The 17073-nt window shown below is 43.1% G+C and overlaps 1 long non-coding RNA gene across 1 annotated transcript in view; it reads right to left on the bottom strand.

The window, feature by feature from the left end:
- LOC137676780 (uncharacterized) overlaps nt 1-17073 on the bottom strand; it is a 56940-nt gene that overhangs the window by 34424 nt on the left and 5443 nt on the right. Inside the window, exon 2 of the long non-coding RNA XR_011050133.1 lies at nt 8526-8607. This is a non-coding gene — a long non-coding RNA (uncharacterized lncRNA). The remainder of the gene's footprint in view (nt 1-8525; nt 8608-17073) is intronic.

Below are 17073 nucleotides of genomic sequence, written 5' to 3'. Positions count from 1 at the left end.
CTCTTTTTCTCTGGGAGGAAATGAACATCGGCCCTTTAGGCAAGCAGCAGTGATAAACAGACCTCCTGCCTGGAGCTCTGCACAGCAAGGTATTAAAGAAGAATGGTTGCAGAGTTATAGGGTCCTAGTGCAAGGCACCCACAGAGGACATAGCGTAAGGAAGTCCTTTCAGCTGCTGCACCACCCACTGAGTTACCTTGGGCAAATGGCTTAGATCTTCAAGGAATATTTTTATGGCACTAAATCCAGCCTACCTCTGGATGGATTTATACCTATAGACACCTATATGGGTAGAAAGTACTTAAAAATTTAAAGTCTGATTTCCAGACTGGTATTTCTCTAGCCTGGTCCCTTGAGAGCGTTTACCCTTCCTCAGGGTATACCTTATAGGTATTTATTTGTACGGAATCAGTTTGGGATATCTCCAGACATGGCCAGCAGAAGCAATAAACGTGATTACAGCACTACATTCACCAAAGGAGGAGAGGATCCAATTCCCTCCTTGCAACTCAAACTTGTTCACCCCTTCTCTAAAAGTCTGTGCATGGTACTGCTAAAGAGTCAAGATTAATCAAAAATAGAAAAAAGTATACGACATTTTTTTTTTAAGGCCACGGTTTAGGGAATTCCTTAGAGACATGTCTCAGCCCTCCAAGGAGGAAGATGTCTCCCCATGGTTTACACCCTCTACTTCCAGAGCCCACAGGCTGCTCTGAGCAGCAGGTTATTTTATACAGGCTATTTTCTGACATTTTGTGTGCTGATCCTGTTTTAAAATAAAGCATCCATATAACTGTATTTCCAGAGGAATCCAGTTTCATTGGGCCCCTGGGGTTAAGTGTCCTGGGAGAACTCCCAGTGGATTGGCATCCCAGGGGAACCAGACATCACTCAGTCCAGGCTCAAGATCCTCATAAGGAGATAGGTGTTGATTTTCACATTGATTAAAAAAAAAAAAAAGATAAGCTGAGATTTTCATACCAAAAAAATGCAGTCTCTTATATTAAGTGCTTCTAGTATTAGGTAGCAAATAATGGGGTTATTTAGGATTTGGCTTGGACTGTTTTTGAATTTGGTTCTCTGTTGCTAGTTCTGCTTCTCTAAATGAGGGACAACAGAAGAGTTCAGACCAGGTGTTGTGAAAGAATTAGCAACACCTTCAGCTGTTAGGGCAGAGGATGCTCCATAACTCTGGATCCATCCCTACCCTCCACATCCTCCTGGTAACCCTTGGATATGACACCAAGCTAAAGGAATCTACAGAAGTGTGATAACCTCTGTTCAGAAGGAGCTGTTGGTTTTTTTTTTTTCATCTGTGGAAGTTGAGCTTCAAAGATTTTATTTAAAAAATTCATTGGTAGGCAATAACAGAATTATTGGCAGAACAAATGTTAGGAGACTTGCTTTAAGCACAGCAGGCCTCTCAACATTGTTAGATGGGGACCTAAAAGAAGGGAAACAACCAAGGCTGGATGTGCTTCATGGTTCAGACAGTCCCACGTTCGCATGAAGCCTGAGCTCCTAAATGCTGTTCTGATTTGCCCTTCTAACACAGATGTGGTAAAACGGCAGCAGCGGCAGCGACTGAGGTGAGTGTGGGTGCGAGGGCAAGATTGGGCTGTACCGGGCGGTTTTCATACTCTGGGCCCCCCGAGCAGCAGCCCCGAGCTGCTTCCCCCCGCCCTGCCCCCGGACCCGGAAGCTCCCGACAACGAATCAGGAGAGGAGGGGGCGTAGCACCACCCCCTGTTGATCGGGTGATAAAGAGCCTCTAGGACTAGTCCCTGCCCACAGGGTAGAGGGAGAGTCAGCAGTGACTGGGTGTGTCCCAGGGCGGGGGAGGCCACAGCCGTTTGCAGCTCGTTGGGGAGGGCGCTGACTCCCTCCCAGTGCACAAGGTGAGGAAGGAGCCAAGGAGCTGTGAACCGGGGGTGTCACCAACAGGTATTTCCCAGCTCAGTGAAAGAACAACGGTCTCCACCCGGCGGAAGAAGACCAAAATGGATGTGGGAACCCAGACAGAGCTCCCACGGAAGGAGGCAATTGTGCAGGTCGCAGGCTGCAGGGAATGCTACAGCGTCTCTGTGGTGACAGGGGCCTGTGTGCGCTGTGAGCAGGTAGATGATCTGCTCGGCCAAGCGGCACAGCTGCAAAGCCAGGTTGAAAGGCTTCAAGCCAAAGTAGAAAGGCTTAGGAGCATTTGGGAGGCTGAAATGGAGATAGACTGGTGGAGCCAGGCTCTGCCTTCCCTGCAACAAAAATGGGAGCACCTGCTGGAGAGCTCCCAGGATCGAGGGACCCCTGTACTCTGCCCCTCTCAGGTGGAAAACAATAAGCTAGAGGAAAGGAGTGAGTGGAGGCAAGTTTATGGTAGTGGCAAAAGGCGAGTGCCCTCCTTGCCTACCTTGCCTCCACAGGTGCCTCTGAGAAATAGATATGAAGCCCTAGTGGAATACAGATGGACCAATGGGGATGTGGTGGAGAGGCAACCTATATCAGAGGTCCCACCACAGTCAGAAAAACCTGACAGGCGTATAGCTACCTCCTCCACAAGGAAGAAGAGAAGAGTTTTAGTGGTTGGAGACTCCTTCCTAAAGGGAACTGAGGGCCCAATATGCAGAGCTGACCCCCATCACAGGGAGGTCTGCAGCCTGCCTGGAGCCCGAATCAGGGATATCACCAGGAAACTCCCCAACCTGGTGAAGGCCACAGACTACTACCCCCTGCTGATCTTCCAGACAGGTGGGGAAGAAGCTGCATCCCGTAGTCTGAGGGGGATGAAGAAAGACTACAAGACCTTAGGACGGTTGGTGAAAGAGTCTGGGGCGCAAGTTGTTTTCTCCTCCCTCCTTCCATTTTCGGGTGATGACGTGGGATGGAATAGTAGTATTCTCTCTATAAATGCCTGGCTACGAGACTGGTGCTACAGGCAGGGCTTTGGGTTCTTCGATAATGGCTGGTTTTATAAGACACCAGGCGTGACAGTAACACACGGGAAAGGTTTATGTCATAGGGGCAAAAGGGTTCTGGGACAGGAATTAGCAGGGCTCATTCGGAGAGCTTTAAAATAGATTTGAAGGGGGATGGGGTAGTAGCTGGGCTTGCACCACTGGGGCAAGGCTCTAGTGTTGAGGTAGACCAGGAGGCCTCCCATCGCCCTAGGGTGAAATCGGTGTGCTCAGCTCGCTCCCTGAAATGCCTGTACACCAATGCACGCAGCATGGGGAATAAACAGGAGGAGTTGGAAATCCGTGTTCGGTCGGGGGGCTATGATCTAGTGGCAATTACAGAGACTTGGTGGGACACCTCGCATGACTGGAATGTGGTCATGGATGGCTATGTCCTGTTCAGGAAAGAGAAGCCACTAAGGAGAGGTGGTGGAGTTGCTCTTTATGTGAGTGAGCAGCTAGAATGTATTGAGTTCTATCCAGGGGCGGATCAGGAGCGAGTTGAGAGTTTGTGGGTGCGAATTAAGGGGCAGGCTGGCAGGGGTGATACTGTTGTGGGTGTCTATTACAGGCCACCGGATCAGGATGAGGAGGGTGATGAGGCCTTCTACAGGCAGCTGGGAGCAGTCTCTCAATTACAGGGCCTGGTTGTCGTGGGGGATTTCAAGTACCCTGATATTTGCTGGGAGGCCTAGTCAGCCAGCCATCCTCAGTCCAGGAGGTTCCTCCAGTGCATTGATGATAACTTTCTGATGCAAATGGTGGATGAGCCAACTAGGAGAGGAGCGTTGCTGGATCTTGTTCTCACTAACAAGGAGGGTCTGGTTGAAGCGGTGAAGGTTGAGGGCAGCCTTGGTTGTAGTGACCTTGAGATGGTAGAGTTCAGGATCTCATGTGGCAGGAACAGAATAGCTAGCAGAATCACAACCCTGGACTTCAGGAGGGCCAACTTTGGCCTTTTCAACTGATTGCTAGGGGAAATCCCATGGGACAGGGTACTAGAAGGTAAGGGGGCCCAAGATAGTTGGTTAGCATGCAAGGACTGCTTCTTCCAAGCTCAAGATCAAAGCATCCCAACAGGTAGGAAGTCAAGAAAGGGTACCAGGAGACCTGCATGGTTAAACAGAGAACTGCTGGGCAAACTCAAGTGGAAGAAGAGAGTGTACAGATCATGGAAGGAGGGGCTGGCCACTTGGGAGGAATATAAGTCTGTTGTCAGAGGATGTAGGGAGGCAACTAGGAAAGCTAAGGCCTCCTTGGAATTAAACCTTGCAAGAGAGGTGAAGGACAACAGAAAGGGCTTCTTCAAATACATTGCAGGTAAAACCAACACTAGAGGCAATGTAGGCCCACTGATGAATGAGGTGGGGGCCCTGGAGACAGAGGATAAAAAGAAGGTGGAGTTACTGAATGCCTTCTTTGCCTCTGTCTATACTGCTGGAGGCTGTCCTGAGGAGCCCTGGACCCCTGAGGCCCCAGAAGAAGTCAGGATAGAGGAGGAATCTGTCTTGGTAGATGAGGGCTGGGTCAGGGACCAATTAAGCAACCTGGACGTCCATAAATCCATGGGCCCTGATGGGATGCACCCATGGGTGCTGAGGGAGCTGGCGCAAGTCATTGCTAGGCCACTCTCCATCATCTTTGCTAAGTCGTGGGCAACGCGAGAGGTGCCTGAGGACTGGAGGAAAGCGAATGTCACTCCAGTCTTCAAAAAGGGCAAGGAGGAGGACCCAGGTAACTACAGACCGGTCAGCCTCACCTCCATCCCCGGAAAGGTGATGGAACAACTTGTCCTTGGTGCTGTCTCTAGGCACATCAAGGATAGGGTGATCATTAGGGGCACTCAACATGGCTTCACCAAGGGGAAGTCATGCTTAACCAACTTGATAGCCTTTTATGAGGACATAACCCAGTGGACAGATGATGGTAAAGCTGTGGATGTGGTCTATCTTGATTTCAGTAAAGCGTTTGACACAGTCTCCCACAGCATCCTCGCAGCTAAACTGAGGATGTGTGGTGTGGATGATCGGGTAGTGAGGTGGATTGTGAACTGGCTGAAGGAAAGAAGCCAGAGAGTGGTGGTCAGTGGGACAAAGTCCTGTTGGAGGCCTGTGTCTAGCAGAGTCCCTCAAGGGTCGGTACTGGGACCAGTTCTATTCAATATATTCATTAATGACTTGGATGAGGGATTAGAGTGCACTGTCAGCAAGTTTGCTGATGACACCGAACTGGGAGGAGTGGCTGACACAACGGAAGGCTGCGCAGCCATTCAGAGAGACCTGGACAGGCTGGAGAGTTGGGCGGGGAGAAATGTAATGAAATATAACAAGGGCAAGTGTAGAGTCCTGCATCTGGGCAAGAACAACCCCAGGTATGAGTACAAGTTGGGGACAGACCTGTTGGAGAGCAGCGTAGGGGAAAGGGACCTGGGGGTCCTAGTGGACAGCAGGATGACCATGAGCCAGCAATGTGCCCTTGTGGCCAAGAAGGCCAATAGCATCCTGGGGTGTATTAGAAGGGGTGTGGTTAGCAGCTCAAGAGAGGTTCTCCTCCCCCTCTACTCTGCCCTGGTGAGGCCGCATCTGGAATATTGTGTCCAGTTCTGGGCCCCTCAGTTAAGAAGGACAGGGAACTGCTGGAGAGAGTCCAGCGCAGAGCCACGAAGATGATTAAGGGAGTGGAACATCTCCCTTATGAGGAGAGGCTGAGGGAGCTGGGTCTCTTTAGCTTGGAGAAGTGGAGACTGAGGGGTGACCTCATTAATGTTTATAAATATGTAAAGGGCAAGTGTCATGAGGATGGAGCCAGGCTCTTCTCAGTGACATCCATTGACAGGACAAGGGGCAATGGGTGCAAGCTGGAACACAGGAGGTTCCACATAAATATGAGGAAAAATTTCTTTACGGTGAGGGTGACTGAACACTGGAACAGGCTGCCCAGAGAGGTTGTGGAGTCTCCTTCTCTGGAGACATTCAAAACCCGCCTGGACACGTTCCTGTGTGATATGGTCTAGGCAATCCTGCTCCGGCAGGGGGATTGGACTAGATGATCTTTCGAGGTCCCTTCCAATCCCGAACATTCTGTGATTCTGTGATTTTCTCTGACAAAACTTGCAGCGCTCCTGTTTAGTAGAGTACTTTTCATAACACCTAAAAGTTATCACCTACTAGTGCTTTGGCTTGTATAAGCATGGGCCCATGATAAAAAGGTCACAGCTTACACATGAGAGAAAAGAAAAACATGTAAGTGTTACTGCAGTTTTTCTAAAGTGGAGTCCTGGAAAAATTCCTGTAAACTATGCATAGCTGTAATGTGAAAGGGGACATTTGTTTCTTCAGAAGCGATAACTATGGTGCAAGAATTGTCTTGGCAGATAAACAGAACATATTTGCCCAGTGTGTAAATAACTTTCTTCTGTAAAACTTCAGAATAAGTAACTTTTTGAAAGGCAAAAAGATTCCATCCCTGTATCTTCTGTACAGAGACACATACCTGTTCCTTAAAAAAAAAAAAGAAAAAGGAGATTTTTATTTCTACCTTTTGACCTCAGTGGTTTCAGCACAACTTTCAAATGTCATACTAAAGAGTATTGCTCATGAAAAGAAATCTGCTGGCATAGGTAACTTTCCTATTGAGGTCACATTCTAGAGTTCGAAGTGTGGGAAAATTGATAGTTTTTTCCCCATTTTCCTAAGAGATTAGTCATATAAATATTTTCTAATTACAGAAAACACAACATATGACTTTGCCTATTGAAATGTATTCGTTTGAGTGTCTATTACGCAGTTTTGCTAGAAGGAATGCCTGCCTTTTGCAAATTGCATGCAAACAAGTCCTTCCCTATTGGCTGACCCGGGGAGGAATGAAACCTCTCCAAACCATAGCAGCTATCGGGACAGAAATTCCTCTTGAGCTCAAATCACAGGAGGTCTCTGCTTCTGGAGATGAAGTACGCAAATCTAGCACTACATGCTGTTCAGCCACGGACTATCGGTATGCAGTAGCGTATTGGCCCTGTTAACATCGTATGTTAATGCCAGGCTGAAGCTCTCAGGTGGACCTCCTCCTTTTAGCCCAGAGCCATAAAGGTTTTCTGCTGGAAAGGGGTCATTCACACGAACATCACAGAGTTGATGCCAAAACGTGCCTCACTGGAGGGAGAAGGGTGGGGAGAAGTGAACTCTGCTCAGCTCAAGCAAGAAGTTACCCTTTTACACTAAGCTATGGTCATCTCACCAACCTCGATCATTTTAAGACTCAGACAGCAGATGCTCACACTCCAGCTAAAGACTTTTTTTCCAATGTAATGGTAAGTCTATCAGAACATGGAACCCGGGGCTCTCCTCAGTGTTAGCATGGAGCATAGATGTATCCACTGTTACACCATGAGTCATTTTGCTGCTTGCCAGAACTCAGAGAAAAAGTCACGTCTTCTTGCCTGTTTTCTTTGAGCAATATGACTTCTACACGATTTTACCTGGATTCTTTTGTCTCTACTTATTTTATGAGTTGTCAGTGGCAGGACTGTTCCATTATTTGCTGTACAGGCACACAAGTTTTCAAAAGAATGAACAAAGCAAAGCCTAAATGAGTTTGTCTACCATTTTTAGATAGATTTTGACACTGAGCAGGTTGGAACTACTTAGTCTTTTACCATGATTCACAAGCAGGTCCACCATAAACATTAAAAGAATTAATGAATATATCACCCTGCAGACTACTAATGCATGCATTATTCATTCTGCCTCAGCTTGTTTGAAATGTTTGCACAAAGAGGAACTCTAGTACGTACTGTTTCATTTCATCACTTACAGTGCCTGCAACCTTACTGCAGTAAAATTTACAGCACTGGGCTCTTGTATGATTAATATACTACTGCCCTAAGAATCTGCTATACTTTTGGTACCATTACACACATGGGTTTCTGTTGGATACCACTCGTTGTGACTTCACATATGAATTTAAAGATAGCAAATGTTTCCTTAAAGCATGTATTTAAGCTTGTATATCAGACATAGGAGACATGCTATGAAATCTGTAGAAGAGCTCATTTGGAAGAAGCTGATACAATACAAGCTAAGCAAGCAACCTAAGATTAATCTGCTCGTGTTTACTCATCCGTAATTTAGAACTAGGTAATTCCCCAAAACAAAAAGACCCATAGGACTCCTAGACAAATAAATTAATAAAAACACCCAGCGAGGTCTCCCTCACTTAGTTATCAGGCAAAGCAAGGGAGAGGTGGAAACCCCGCAACACACTAACCTTGACACCTCCTCTTTGCTCTTCTTGGAATTCCTCATCATGTGAAGCAGAAAGTGGCACAAAAAAAAACAAAACTACTTGAAATGGCTTGCTTCTGATGGAATCCATGCTGCTCAGAGGACAGGAGGCAAATGGGGAAACAGATGTGAAGCCATAATACATGCCACTGCCTACCTGCAGCAGCCCTCTGCCCTCCTCCTCAAATGTGAAATAAACCAGCCAAATACTAGTGGAGTCATAACACAAAGCGATGAACTGTGAATATGGCTTCTTCTGAAAACTGGCATGAAGACCTAGCACATGAAAGCTTACCTCCATGAACAGCCATGGTGGAAACAGCTGTCTCCTTCCTTATCTGAATTCTATAGGGAACATTTGGAATTTCATGGTATAGCTGTTACAAGAAAAAAAATTTTGTTGAAATGCACAACAATAAGTTAAAGGTGAATTTTTTATTTCCTTTCATTTTTCCACTCCTCGTATGTGTGTGATTACAAAAGCTCCACCCATATTTTTAATTAAAATATTCAGTGCCAGAAAGCAGCTGACAAACTGCTTCAGCTCTTGTAATCTGTAGCACAGTCCTTTAGGGCATCATTTACCAAATTTGACCAATATGTTTAACTGTTAAAACAAAATTAGCAAAGGTTTGTATTATACACTGTTTGAATTGTATGTAATGAAGAGTAAACAAGCTCTGTTGTTTCCATTTTGAACTAATATGGTTTTATAATCACTAGATAGAGGCAGCCTTTGCTGCTGGGAAATTAAGACTATATAGAATAATGAAAAACTGAAACTGAAAACATCACTGTAGAGTTTTAAGATACAACAGAACTGAATGGACAAAACTTTTTATAAAACCAGACATGAAAACACTCAGATTGACTAAAAGACCCTTGGAAAGAGACCATTCTTTAACAAAAAGCCTGTATAGTTGGTAACCAGCAGCCACCTGAGACCCTACCATGCAGTAACCCTTACTAGAATTTTAATAGCAGATGACATCAGATGACAAAAACACAACTAGAGAAAAAAAAAGACTATTGCAGTTTTAAACACACTAACAAGATATTACTGTAAAAACTAAAAAGTTTCCCAGACCACTAAATAAGACTTTAAAATAGTGATTTACCATAAATAAGTGAAAAAATAAAAATTTAAAAATACAAACATATTAAAAACTTATTCATGTACCCTGCAAAGACACTATCACTTAAGTGTTTATGTCATAAGTTTGAGGAGAATGACAAGTAGGACATAATTGTTAACAATAATTGTTGGGTTTTAGATTGGATCCACACTTGAACTTCTATTCTTCAAAGTCCAATGCACAGAATTTTGTAAGATACAACAACATGTATTTTCATTTTGAACAAAAATTTTGGGTTAGAAATAAAAATCAGAGCTGATTTCAGTGATTTTACATTTTTCAAATGTTGTTTCTCAGAGGACAGGGGACAGTTCTGTTTGGATTTCTGTTTTTGCGAGAATGCCATAGCACTTCAGAACAATTCAGTACTCATGGGAAAAACCTGCTCAACCTGAAGTCATTGGAAGAAGCGCACCTCACTTCACTAAGGACAAGATGTCATTCTACAGACTAAATACCAGTAAAATTTTAAGAGCTGACACCTAGACAGGAAGCATTTCAGTAGAAAAGAACATTCTGACACTACAGAAAATTTATATTATTAGTATGGTAAAGATGTAATATTACAACTCATTAATTATGGTATATTTGATACAGACATATTGCTTATATTATGCATTTTATACATATTTATTTTACATATTTTATATTATATTTGATTAATATATTTAGAACATTATTTATATTTGATTATTTTACATACTTACTAAAAAGATGAAAACTTAGCCAGGAACAGAAGTGATGGGACAGTGTGCTCTGGCTGAGGATTACCTGTATATGCATTGACTCATAAGTGAGAAAGACTTACCACAGTTCTCTGTGGCTTAGTTAAGACCCTTCTTCCTTTTATTCCAGTCTTTTGATAACGCCACCAGGAGCTGCCATTAGGACTGACGTAACAGGCCGTATGTATAGACACGATTCTGTTTGCACAACACATGACTAGATCAAGTGTAACTACACTTACACCAGTCTCACCTTGGTGCCAGGCAAGGTTACTGAGCAGATCATCTTGAGTGCCATCACACGGCACGTACAGGACAACCAGGCGATAAGGCCCAGTCAGCATGGGTTTATGAAAGGCAGGGCCTGCTTGACTAACCAGACCTCCTTCTAGGACAAGGTGACCTGCTTACTGGATGAGGGAAAGGCTGTGGATGTTGTCTACCTAGACTTTAGTAAAGCCTTTGACACCATTTCTCACAGCATTCTCCTGGAGAAACTGACTGCTTCACTGGGTAAAAAACTGGGTGGATGGCCTGGCCCAAAGAGTTGTGGTGAATGGAGCTAAATCCAGTTGGCAGCTGGTCACAAGTGGTGTTCCCCAGGGCTCAGTATTGGGGCCAGTTCTCTTTTATGTCTTTATTAATGATCTGAATGAGGGGATTGAGTGCACCGTCAGTAAGTTCACAGACGACACTAAGTTGGATGGGAATGTTGATCTGCTTGAGGGTAGGAAGGCTCTGCAGAGGGATCTGGACAGGCTGGATCACTGGGCTGAGGCCAACTGTATGAGGTGCAACAAGGCTGAGTGTTGGATCCTGCACCTGGGTCACAACAACCCCATGCAATGCTACAGGCTTGGGGAAGAGTGGCTGGAAAGCTGCCTGGTGGAAAAGGACCTGGGGATGCTGGTCAACAGCTGGCTGAATATGAGCCAGCAGTGTGCCCAGGTGGCCAAGAAGGCCAACAGCATCCTGGCTTGTATCAGAAATAGTGTGGCCAGAAGGACTAGGGAAGTGATCATCCCCCTGTACTCGGCACTGGTGAGATCACATCTCAAATACTGTGCTCAGTTCTGGGCCCCTCACTACAAGAAAGACATTGAGGTGCTGGAGTGAGTTCAGAGAAGGGCAACGAAGCTGGTGAAGGCTCTAGAGCACAAGTCTGATGAGGAGCTGCTGAGGGAATTGGGGTTGTTTAGTCTGGAGAAAAGGAGGCTGAGGGGAGACCTTATTGCTATCTACAACTACCTGAAAGGAGGTTGTAGCGAGGTGGGTGTCAGTCTCTTCTCCCAGGTAACAAGTGATAGGATGAGAGGAAATGGTCTCAAGTTGCACCAGGGGAGGTTTAGACTGGATATTAGGAAAAATTTTTTCACTGAAAGGGTTGTCTAGCATTGGAACAGGCTGCCCAGGGAAGTGGTGGAGTCACTATCCCTGAAGGTATTTAAAAGATCTGTAGATGTGGTGCTTAGGGACATGGTTTAGTGGTAGAGTTGGCAGTGCTAGGTTAATGGTTGGACTCTATGATCTGAATGGTCCTTTCCAACCAAAACAATTCTATGATTCTATCATTCTACATATGTCAATACAAGAAGCACATTTAGAATTTGATGGATGTTGACATTGCCCACACACTTTTTTCAAGATGTGAATTTCCTTAACTAGATATTCTTCTGTGAATGGTCACTACCTCAAGGAGAGAATACTTCCTCTTGGGTTTTATTCCTTTCTGTCTTTTCTGTTTTTTTTTTATTTCCTTTTTTTTGGCTGCATCTTTTCTTCTGCCTTTACTGTATCTTTCTCTACACCCTCATTTTCCTCTTTAAAACAAGCCTACAAATGCACGGAAGATGAAAAGCACTGCTGTGAAAACCACATTTCTGTTGACTCAAACTCACGGTGCAAGTCAATGCTAATGCTACAGAGGGCATGGAGATGAGCACAGTAGTGACAGAAATAGGTCCTTCCTGATGGCTGTCTCATGATTACACTTTATAGGAAAAGCCAACATCTAAACCCCGCTTAAGAAGCATCATAGGGTAACAGGCAAAAGACAGCTACAAGCATCTTGTGCTCCAAGGTAACAACATGTCACTTCAAATTAACCTCTCTTGATTTTTCAGATGAAAAAGCACATGGCAGAGAAAGAAAAACTCTGCTGCCCGTGCTCACCTATGCACCATTTCCATGCTCACAACAGACATGAGAACTATTTTCTCTGATGCCAGACTATTAACTTCTTACATATATTTATGTGGAACAAGTGACATCCAGTGGCTGGTATAGTCAATTACTAGTCAACTCTCAAGCCAGGTGTTCCAGCATCCATGACTTTCTCCTTTTCTTCTGCTTCCTGCTTACTCCAAGTGCCTGTAGCAAGTCAACCAGTTTTTCTGTCTGAGAAGAACTTCTTCAAGACCCTCACTAAAAAAATCACAGGATAGAATGACACAAGGATTAGGGAGGTAGACAGGAAGCCCAGATCACATGTATATGAGGATTCTGATGTTCAGGTTTTAGTGGCATTTGATCACAAAGCCATTTATGTTGCAGCTTGTTTCAATCCTCAAAAAAGCAAAATGAAAATTGATTTCCTAAAGGTAGTCCAATTAAATTTGCTACCTGTCTGTGATACACATCAAATCTCAAAGTGCTGCACAGAATACTCTCAAAAAGCACATATTAACATCTGAATTGAGCAGGCATATTTAGAAATTGTTTCTGAAAAATCCCAGTAAGACTCTGCTAGGACTGGGAAAGGGAACACAGAAGCAGCATTAGATATTTTGCCTGGGTAATATTGTTAAAAATATCCTTTTTAACAACTTGATATCCACAAGTACTTTCATACTTACAAACTACATTCAACTTCATTTTTATGAGCTCAAAAATCAAGCATTTCCATACTAACCGGCTCAACATAGACAATGTTACATAAAGACCTAGGAAATCATCTCCTTAACCTGTTTTTATTGAACGCTTCTCACAATAACATCATATGGGCAGAATTTATACACCCCTCTACTCTGCTCTCGTAAGACCACACCTGCAGTATTGCATCCAGCTCTGGGGCCTCCAACAGAGGGAGGACATGGACCCATTGGAGTGAGTCCGGAAGAGGGCCATGAAGATGATCAGGGGGCTGGAACACCTCTCCTATGGAGACAGGCTGAGAGAGTTGGGGTTGTTCAGCCTGGAGAAGAGAAGGCTCTGGGGACACCTTCTGGCAGCCTTCCAGTACCTGAAGGGGGCCTACAGGAAAATGGGAGAGGGACTTTTTACAAGGGCATGTAGTGATAGGACGAGGTGGAATGGTTTTAAACTGAAAGAGGGTAGATTTAGATTAGATATTAGGAAGAAATTCTTTACTGTGAGGGTGGTGAGACACTGGCACAGGTTGCCCAGAGCAGCTGTGGATGCCCCCTCCCTGGCAGTGTTCTAGGCCAGGTTGGATGGGGCTTTGAGCAACCTGGTCTAGTGGAAGGTGTCCCCTGCCTGTGGCAGGGGGGTTGGAACTAGATGATCTTTAAGGTCATTTCCAACCCAAACCATTCTATGATTCTATGAAGATGGGGCTGGGAAGATCTCAGACTTGGACACTCTGGAATGATCCCAAGAAAATGGGAGATCTCCTACAACAGTCTCAAGCATAAAGCCGAGTCACAGCATCAAGGGCTTAGCAGACCTTAATGTTGTTCTTACCACTGACACTGAACTCACTGAAAAAGGACACAGCACAGAAAAGAAGCTCAGGCCCCATCAAAAGGCAGCCACTGACCATTTGTGTCACAAAAACTGCTACAATGAATACATTGCATGATTACCAAACATCTTTGGGATAGCACGCATTTATTTTACTTTATATCGTTTTATTATCAATGCGCAGTTAAGTAATAAGAGAATGCTATAAACTATGTAATTCTGTAACAGACTGAAGTATTTTAATTAAAGAAGTGTTTGATAAAAATACTCAAATCAAGTACTCTGGTCTGAAAGACATCAAATGCTAGAAAACACAATAGAGTATTTTAAAAACTTTGCCCTTTTTTCTGCCTTGAAATATCCTCTATACCTATTCACCATGCATGCACAACTTCTTTTATTTGCTGTAGCTTACTTACAGTAAAACTTTTCACTTTTTTTGCTGTGTTAATAGTAACATGCATTCTATTTTAAATTCTTCTCCAAGAATTTGCAAGATTTTAGGATTTAAAATGAGAAGGTTAACAAACATTGCTGCTAAAGAAAAGTGGGCAAAGTCATTTAAGAATAAATGCCAAAAACCCACACCAGATAGCTTTAATACCACATTAATATTTAATAATTTTAGATCCCATAGCAATAAGAAATGCTGGAAGATACAGGTTTGCCTAACATACCACAAAAAACAAGTTTTGTAAGAAGAAATAATGTAAGACCAATGAATATAGCTGGGAAAAGAACCAGACAAGTTTCAGGCTAACGCACCCTTCAAAGCTGAGTTCAAGGGCATTTCCGACTAGAAGAAGAAAATGAGGTCTGAAAAATGTGTCTATTCTTTTCCTAACTACATCAGTTGCCTAACAAAAGATGTCAACTCTCCCTTTCATCTTCAGTCTGTTATGACAACAGGCCACCAAACAATAGCAACAACCATCTCCCCAAGAAGGAAAGATCTTCTTCAGAAGACAATGTCATAGCTGCTCCATTACACATTCTGCACGAGGATTATTTCTCAGTGGTAATGGGAACACAAGCTAAGCCAAAGAGAGCTAATTTTGACATTTCTTGAACAATCTTTCAAAAAAATCTCTAAACGTGCAACCAAGCAGCAGCGTACATAACTGTCTTAGACGTTAAAGCAAAATTTGTTTGTAGAGATAAATACCAGCTGAAACCTACATTTTGACAACTCCCATTTACATACACCAACACACATACAAACAGAGCTTTACCCCCACTGTTTGGACCTCAACAGTATTTATTCCTACAGGATTTTAATAAATGATGGCAAAACACTAGCCTTAGAAGATGTGCTTATTTTGTGGCAATTCATATTCCATACCGTGAACACATACGTAGCGCTTGAGGTGACAAAGATCCTAGTTCCTCTTGTAATGTAGAAGTATTACCATCACAGGGCAGTCATGAGGCAAACCAGGACTCCCCTTCTCAGAGTATCAAACCTTCCTTGGGACACAAAGGTCTGAATCGTACCATTCTTTAAGGAGCTTTCTTTTCAACCATCCCTTATTTTGGGCCCCAAAAAAATATTTTCTACACAAGATATACAATCCAGTAAGGCAATAATAGTTTGTTTTATTTATACTTTCATCAAAAAACATGCATTACATGCATTTCATATTTCAGAGATTAAAAAATGTAAATGTTGAGATTTTTAACGTCTCTATTTTGATGACTTCTGAATACTGACATAAATCACAAATAGTTCCTATTAGGAGCATTGAAATTTGTGGATACAGCATCAGATGCAGTCTGGATAAAGTATCTTCTTGTGTCTTTGTTTTGATGAAACTTTAATATACAAAACTTAAAATTTTGGGAAAAAAGAACTGCTTTAATGCCCAGCTCCTATTTGTCTCTGTTCCCTTCCTAACCAAAATGGTTCTATGATCCTATTATCTTTGTACTCAACACAATTTAATGCTTGCAAACTACAGTAATTCTTTCCCATGTTTCCATTCTTATTAACCACGGCCACCTCCGCCTACACAAAATGCAGGCAATTAAAAAAATAACCGAAACTAATTTTCACCCACAAAATGAACCCAATGAAAGTTATACTGCAAGTTCATGAGACTAACTCCCAAACCAATTATAACATTCTTAAAACTAAAAGCCATGAGGAAAGCAATTTTTGGAGCTAAATAGACAAAAGGGAGTTGATATTACCTCTGCTTGGAAATGGAAAAATATTAATGAATTTAAACTCTGGCAGAATGCTTTGGTATTTCCTGCAAAGAACATAAGTCTTCAGGTATGGTAAACTTAATGTCAAACTGATCAAAACCTGAGCTACTTCCCTGTCCTAACCTCATATATTATTAGGCAAGTCTGGCTGAGAGGCAAATCAGTATATTTTAAAGACAAAATAAAAAGATACTGGTTGAAAACTAAGGCTCAAATACTGACTTTAGCACCTCACCATCATTTTTTTTTGAGGAAAAAAAAAAAGCATTGCCTGCAGGAACAATTCTAAAAGAACAACTTCTCAAAGACATATCTTCCAAACACTAGAACTTATTTCTGAATTAAAGGAACAAGTAGGCTAAAATGCTTTTACAGCTATTTGCAGTGAGAAATTATCTTATTCATGAAAGGCTTTACCACAGGTTTATTGAAAACTAATGGTAGAATACCACCTAACAAACACAAAACCAACATGGGAGAAGTCTGCAGACTATATGTGTTCCAGGTTCTGGCTGGTAAAAGATCCAGCTTTATTAGTTTTAAGTGCTGACAATTTTAAAGACAATTAGTTTGAGAGGAATTCACACACAGAAACAATGTGTTGCTAAGACTACTACTTATTTCATTTAAAAAATGGTTGCTGTTTGTAAGCCATTGTACGTTTTCTGAGATGGAAGGATATCACACCCGTTCAAACACTGAGATTTAACTGTTCAGCCCAAAGCCACAGAGCTGGTCCCTGAATAGAATGAAAGAGAATTGGTTGTTACAAAAGTCAAACTCACCCCCTCTTGAAAATGTTCTCATTTGTCATGTCATCAACAAAGGACCTAAAACTTCAGAAGCCTCCTTCTCAGCCAGAGGGGTACACTGCAATTCATCAGGGAGACCAACCCAGCACATCTGCAGGACAACCAACACAAGTCTTTTTACCTCCAATGTTACATCATTTGTTACACTGAGCTCTTCAAACTGTGTTTTGGTCTCCACTGTCACCTCAACTTCATCTCAACACTCTTTTGCTCAATCTTTTAATAAAATCCATTTTAATAAATCTGAGGAATTGCAACAT

The sequence above is a fragment of the Nyctibius grandis genome, chromosome Z (assembly GCF_013368605.1).
Source record: "Nyctibius grandis isolate bNycGra1 chromosome Z, bNycGra1.pri, whole genome shotgun sequence".
In the NCBI taxonomy this organism is placed as follows: Eukaryota; Metazoa; Chordata; class Aves; order Nyctibiiformes; family Nyctibiidae; genus Nyctibius; species Nyctibius grandis.
This window is presented reverse-complemented; position numbering and strand designations above follow the sequence as displayed.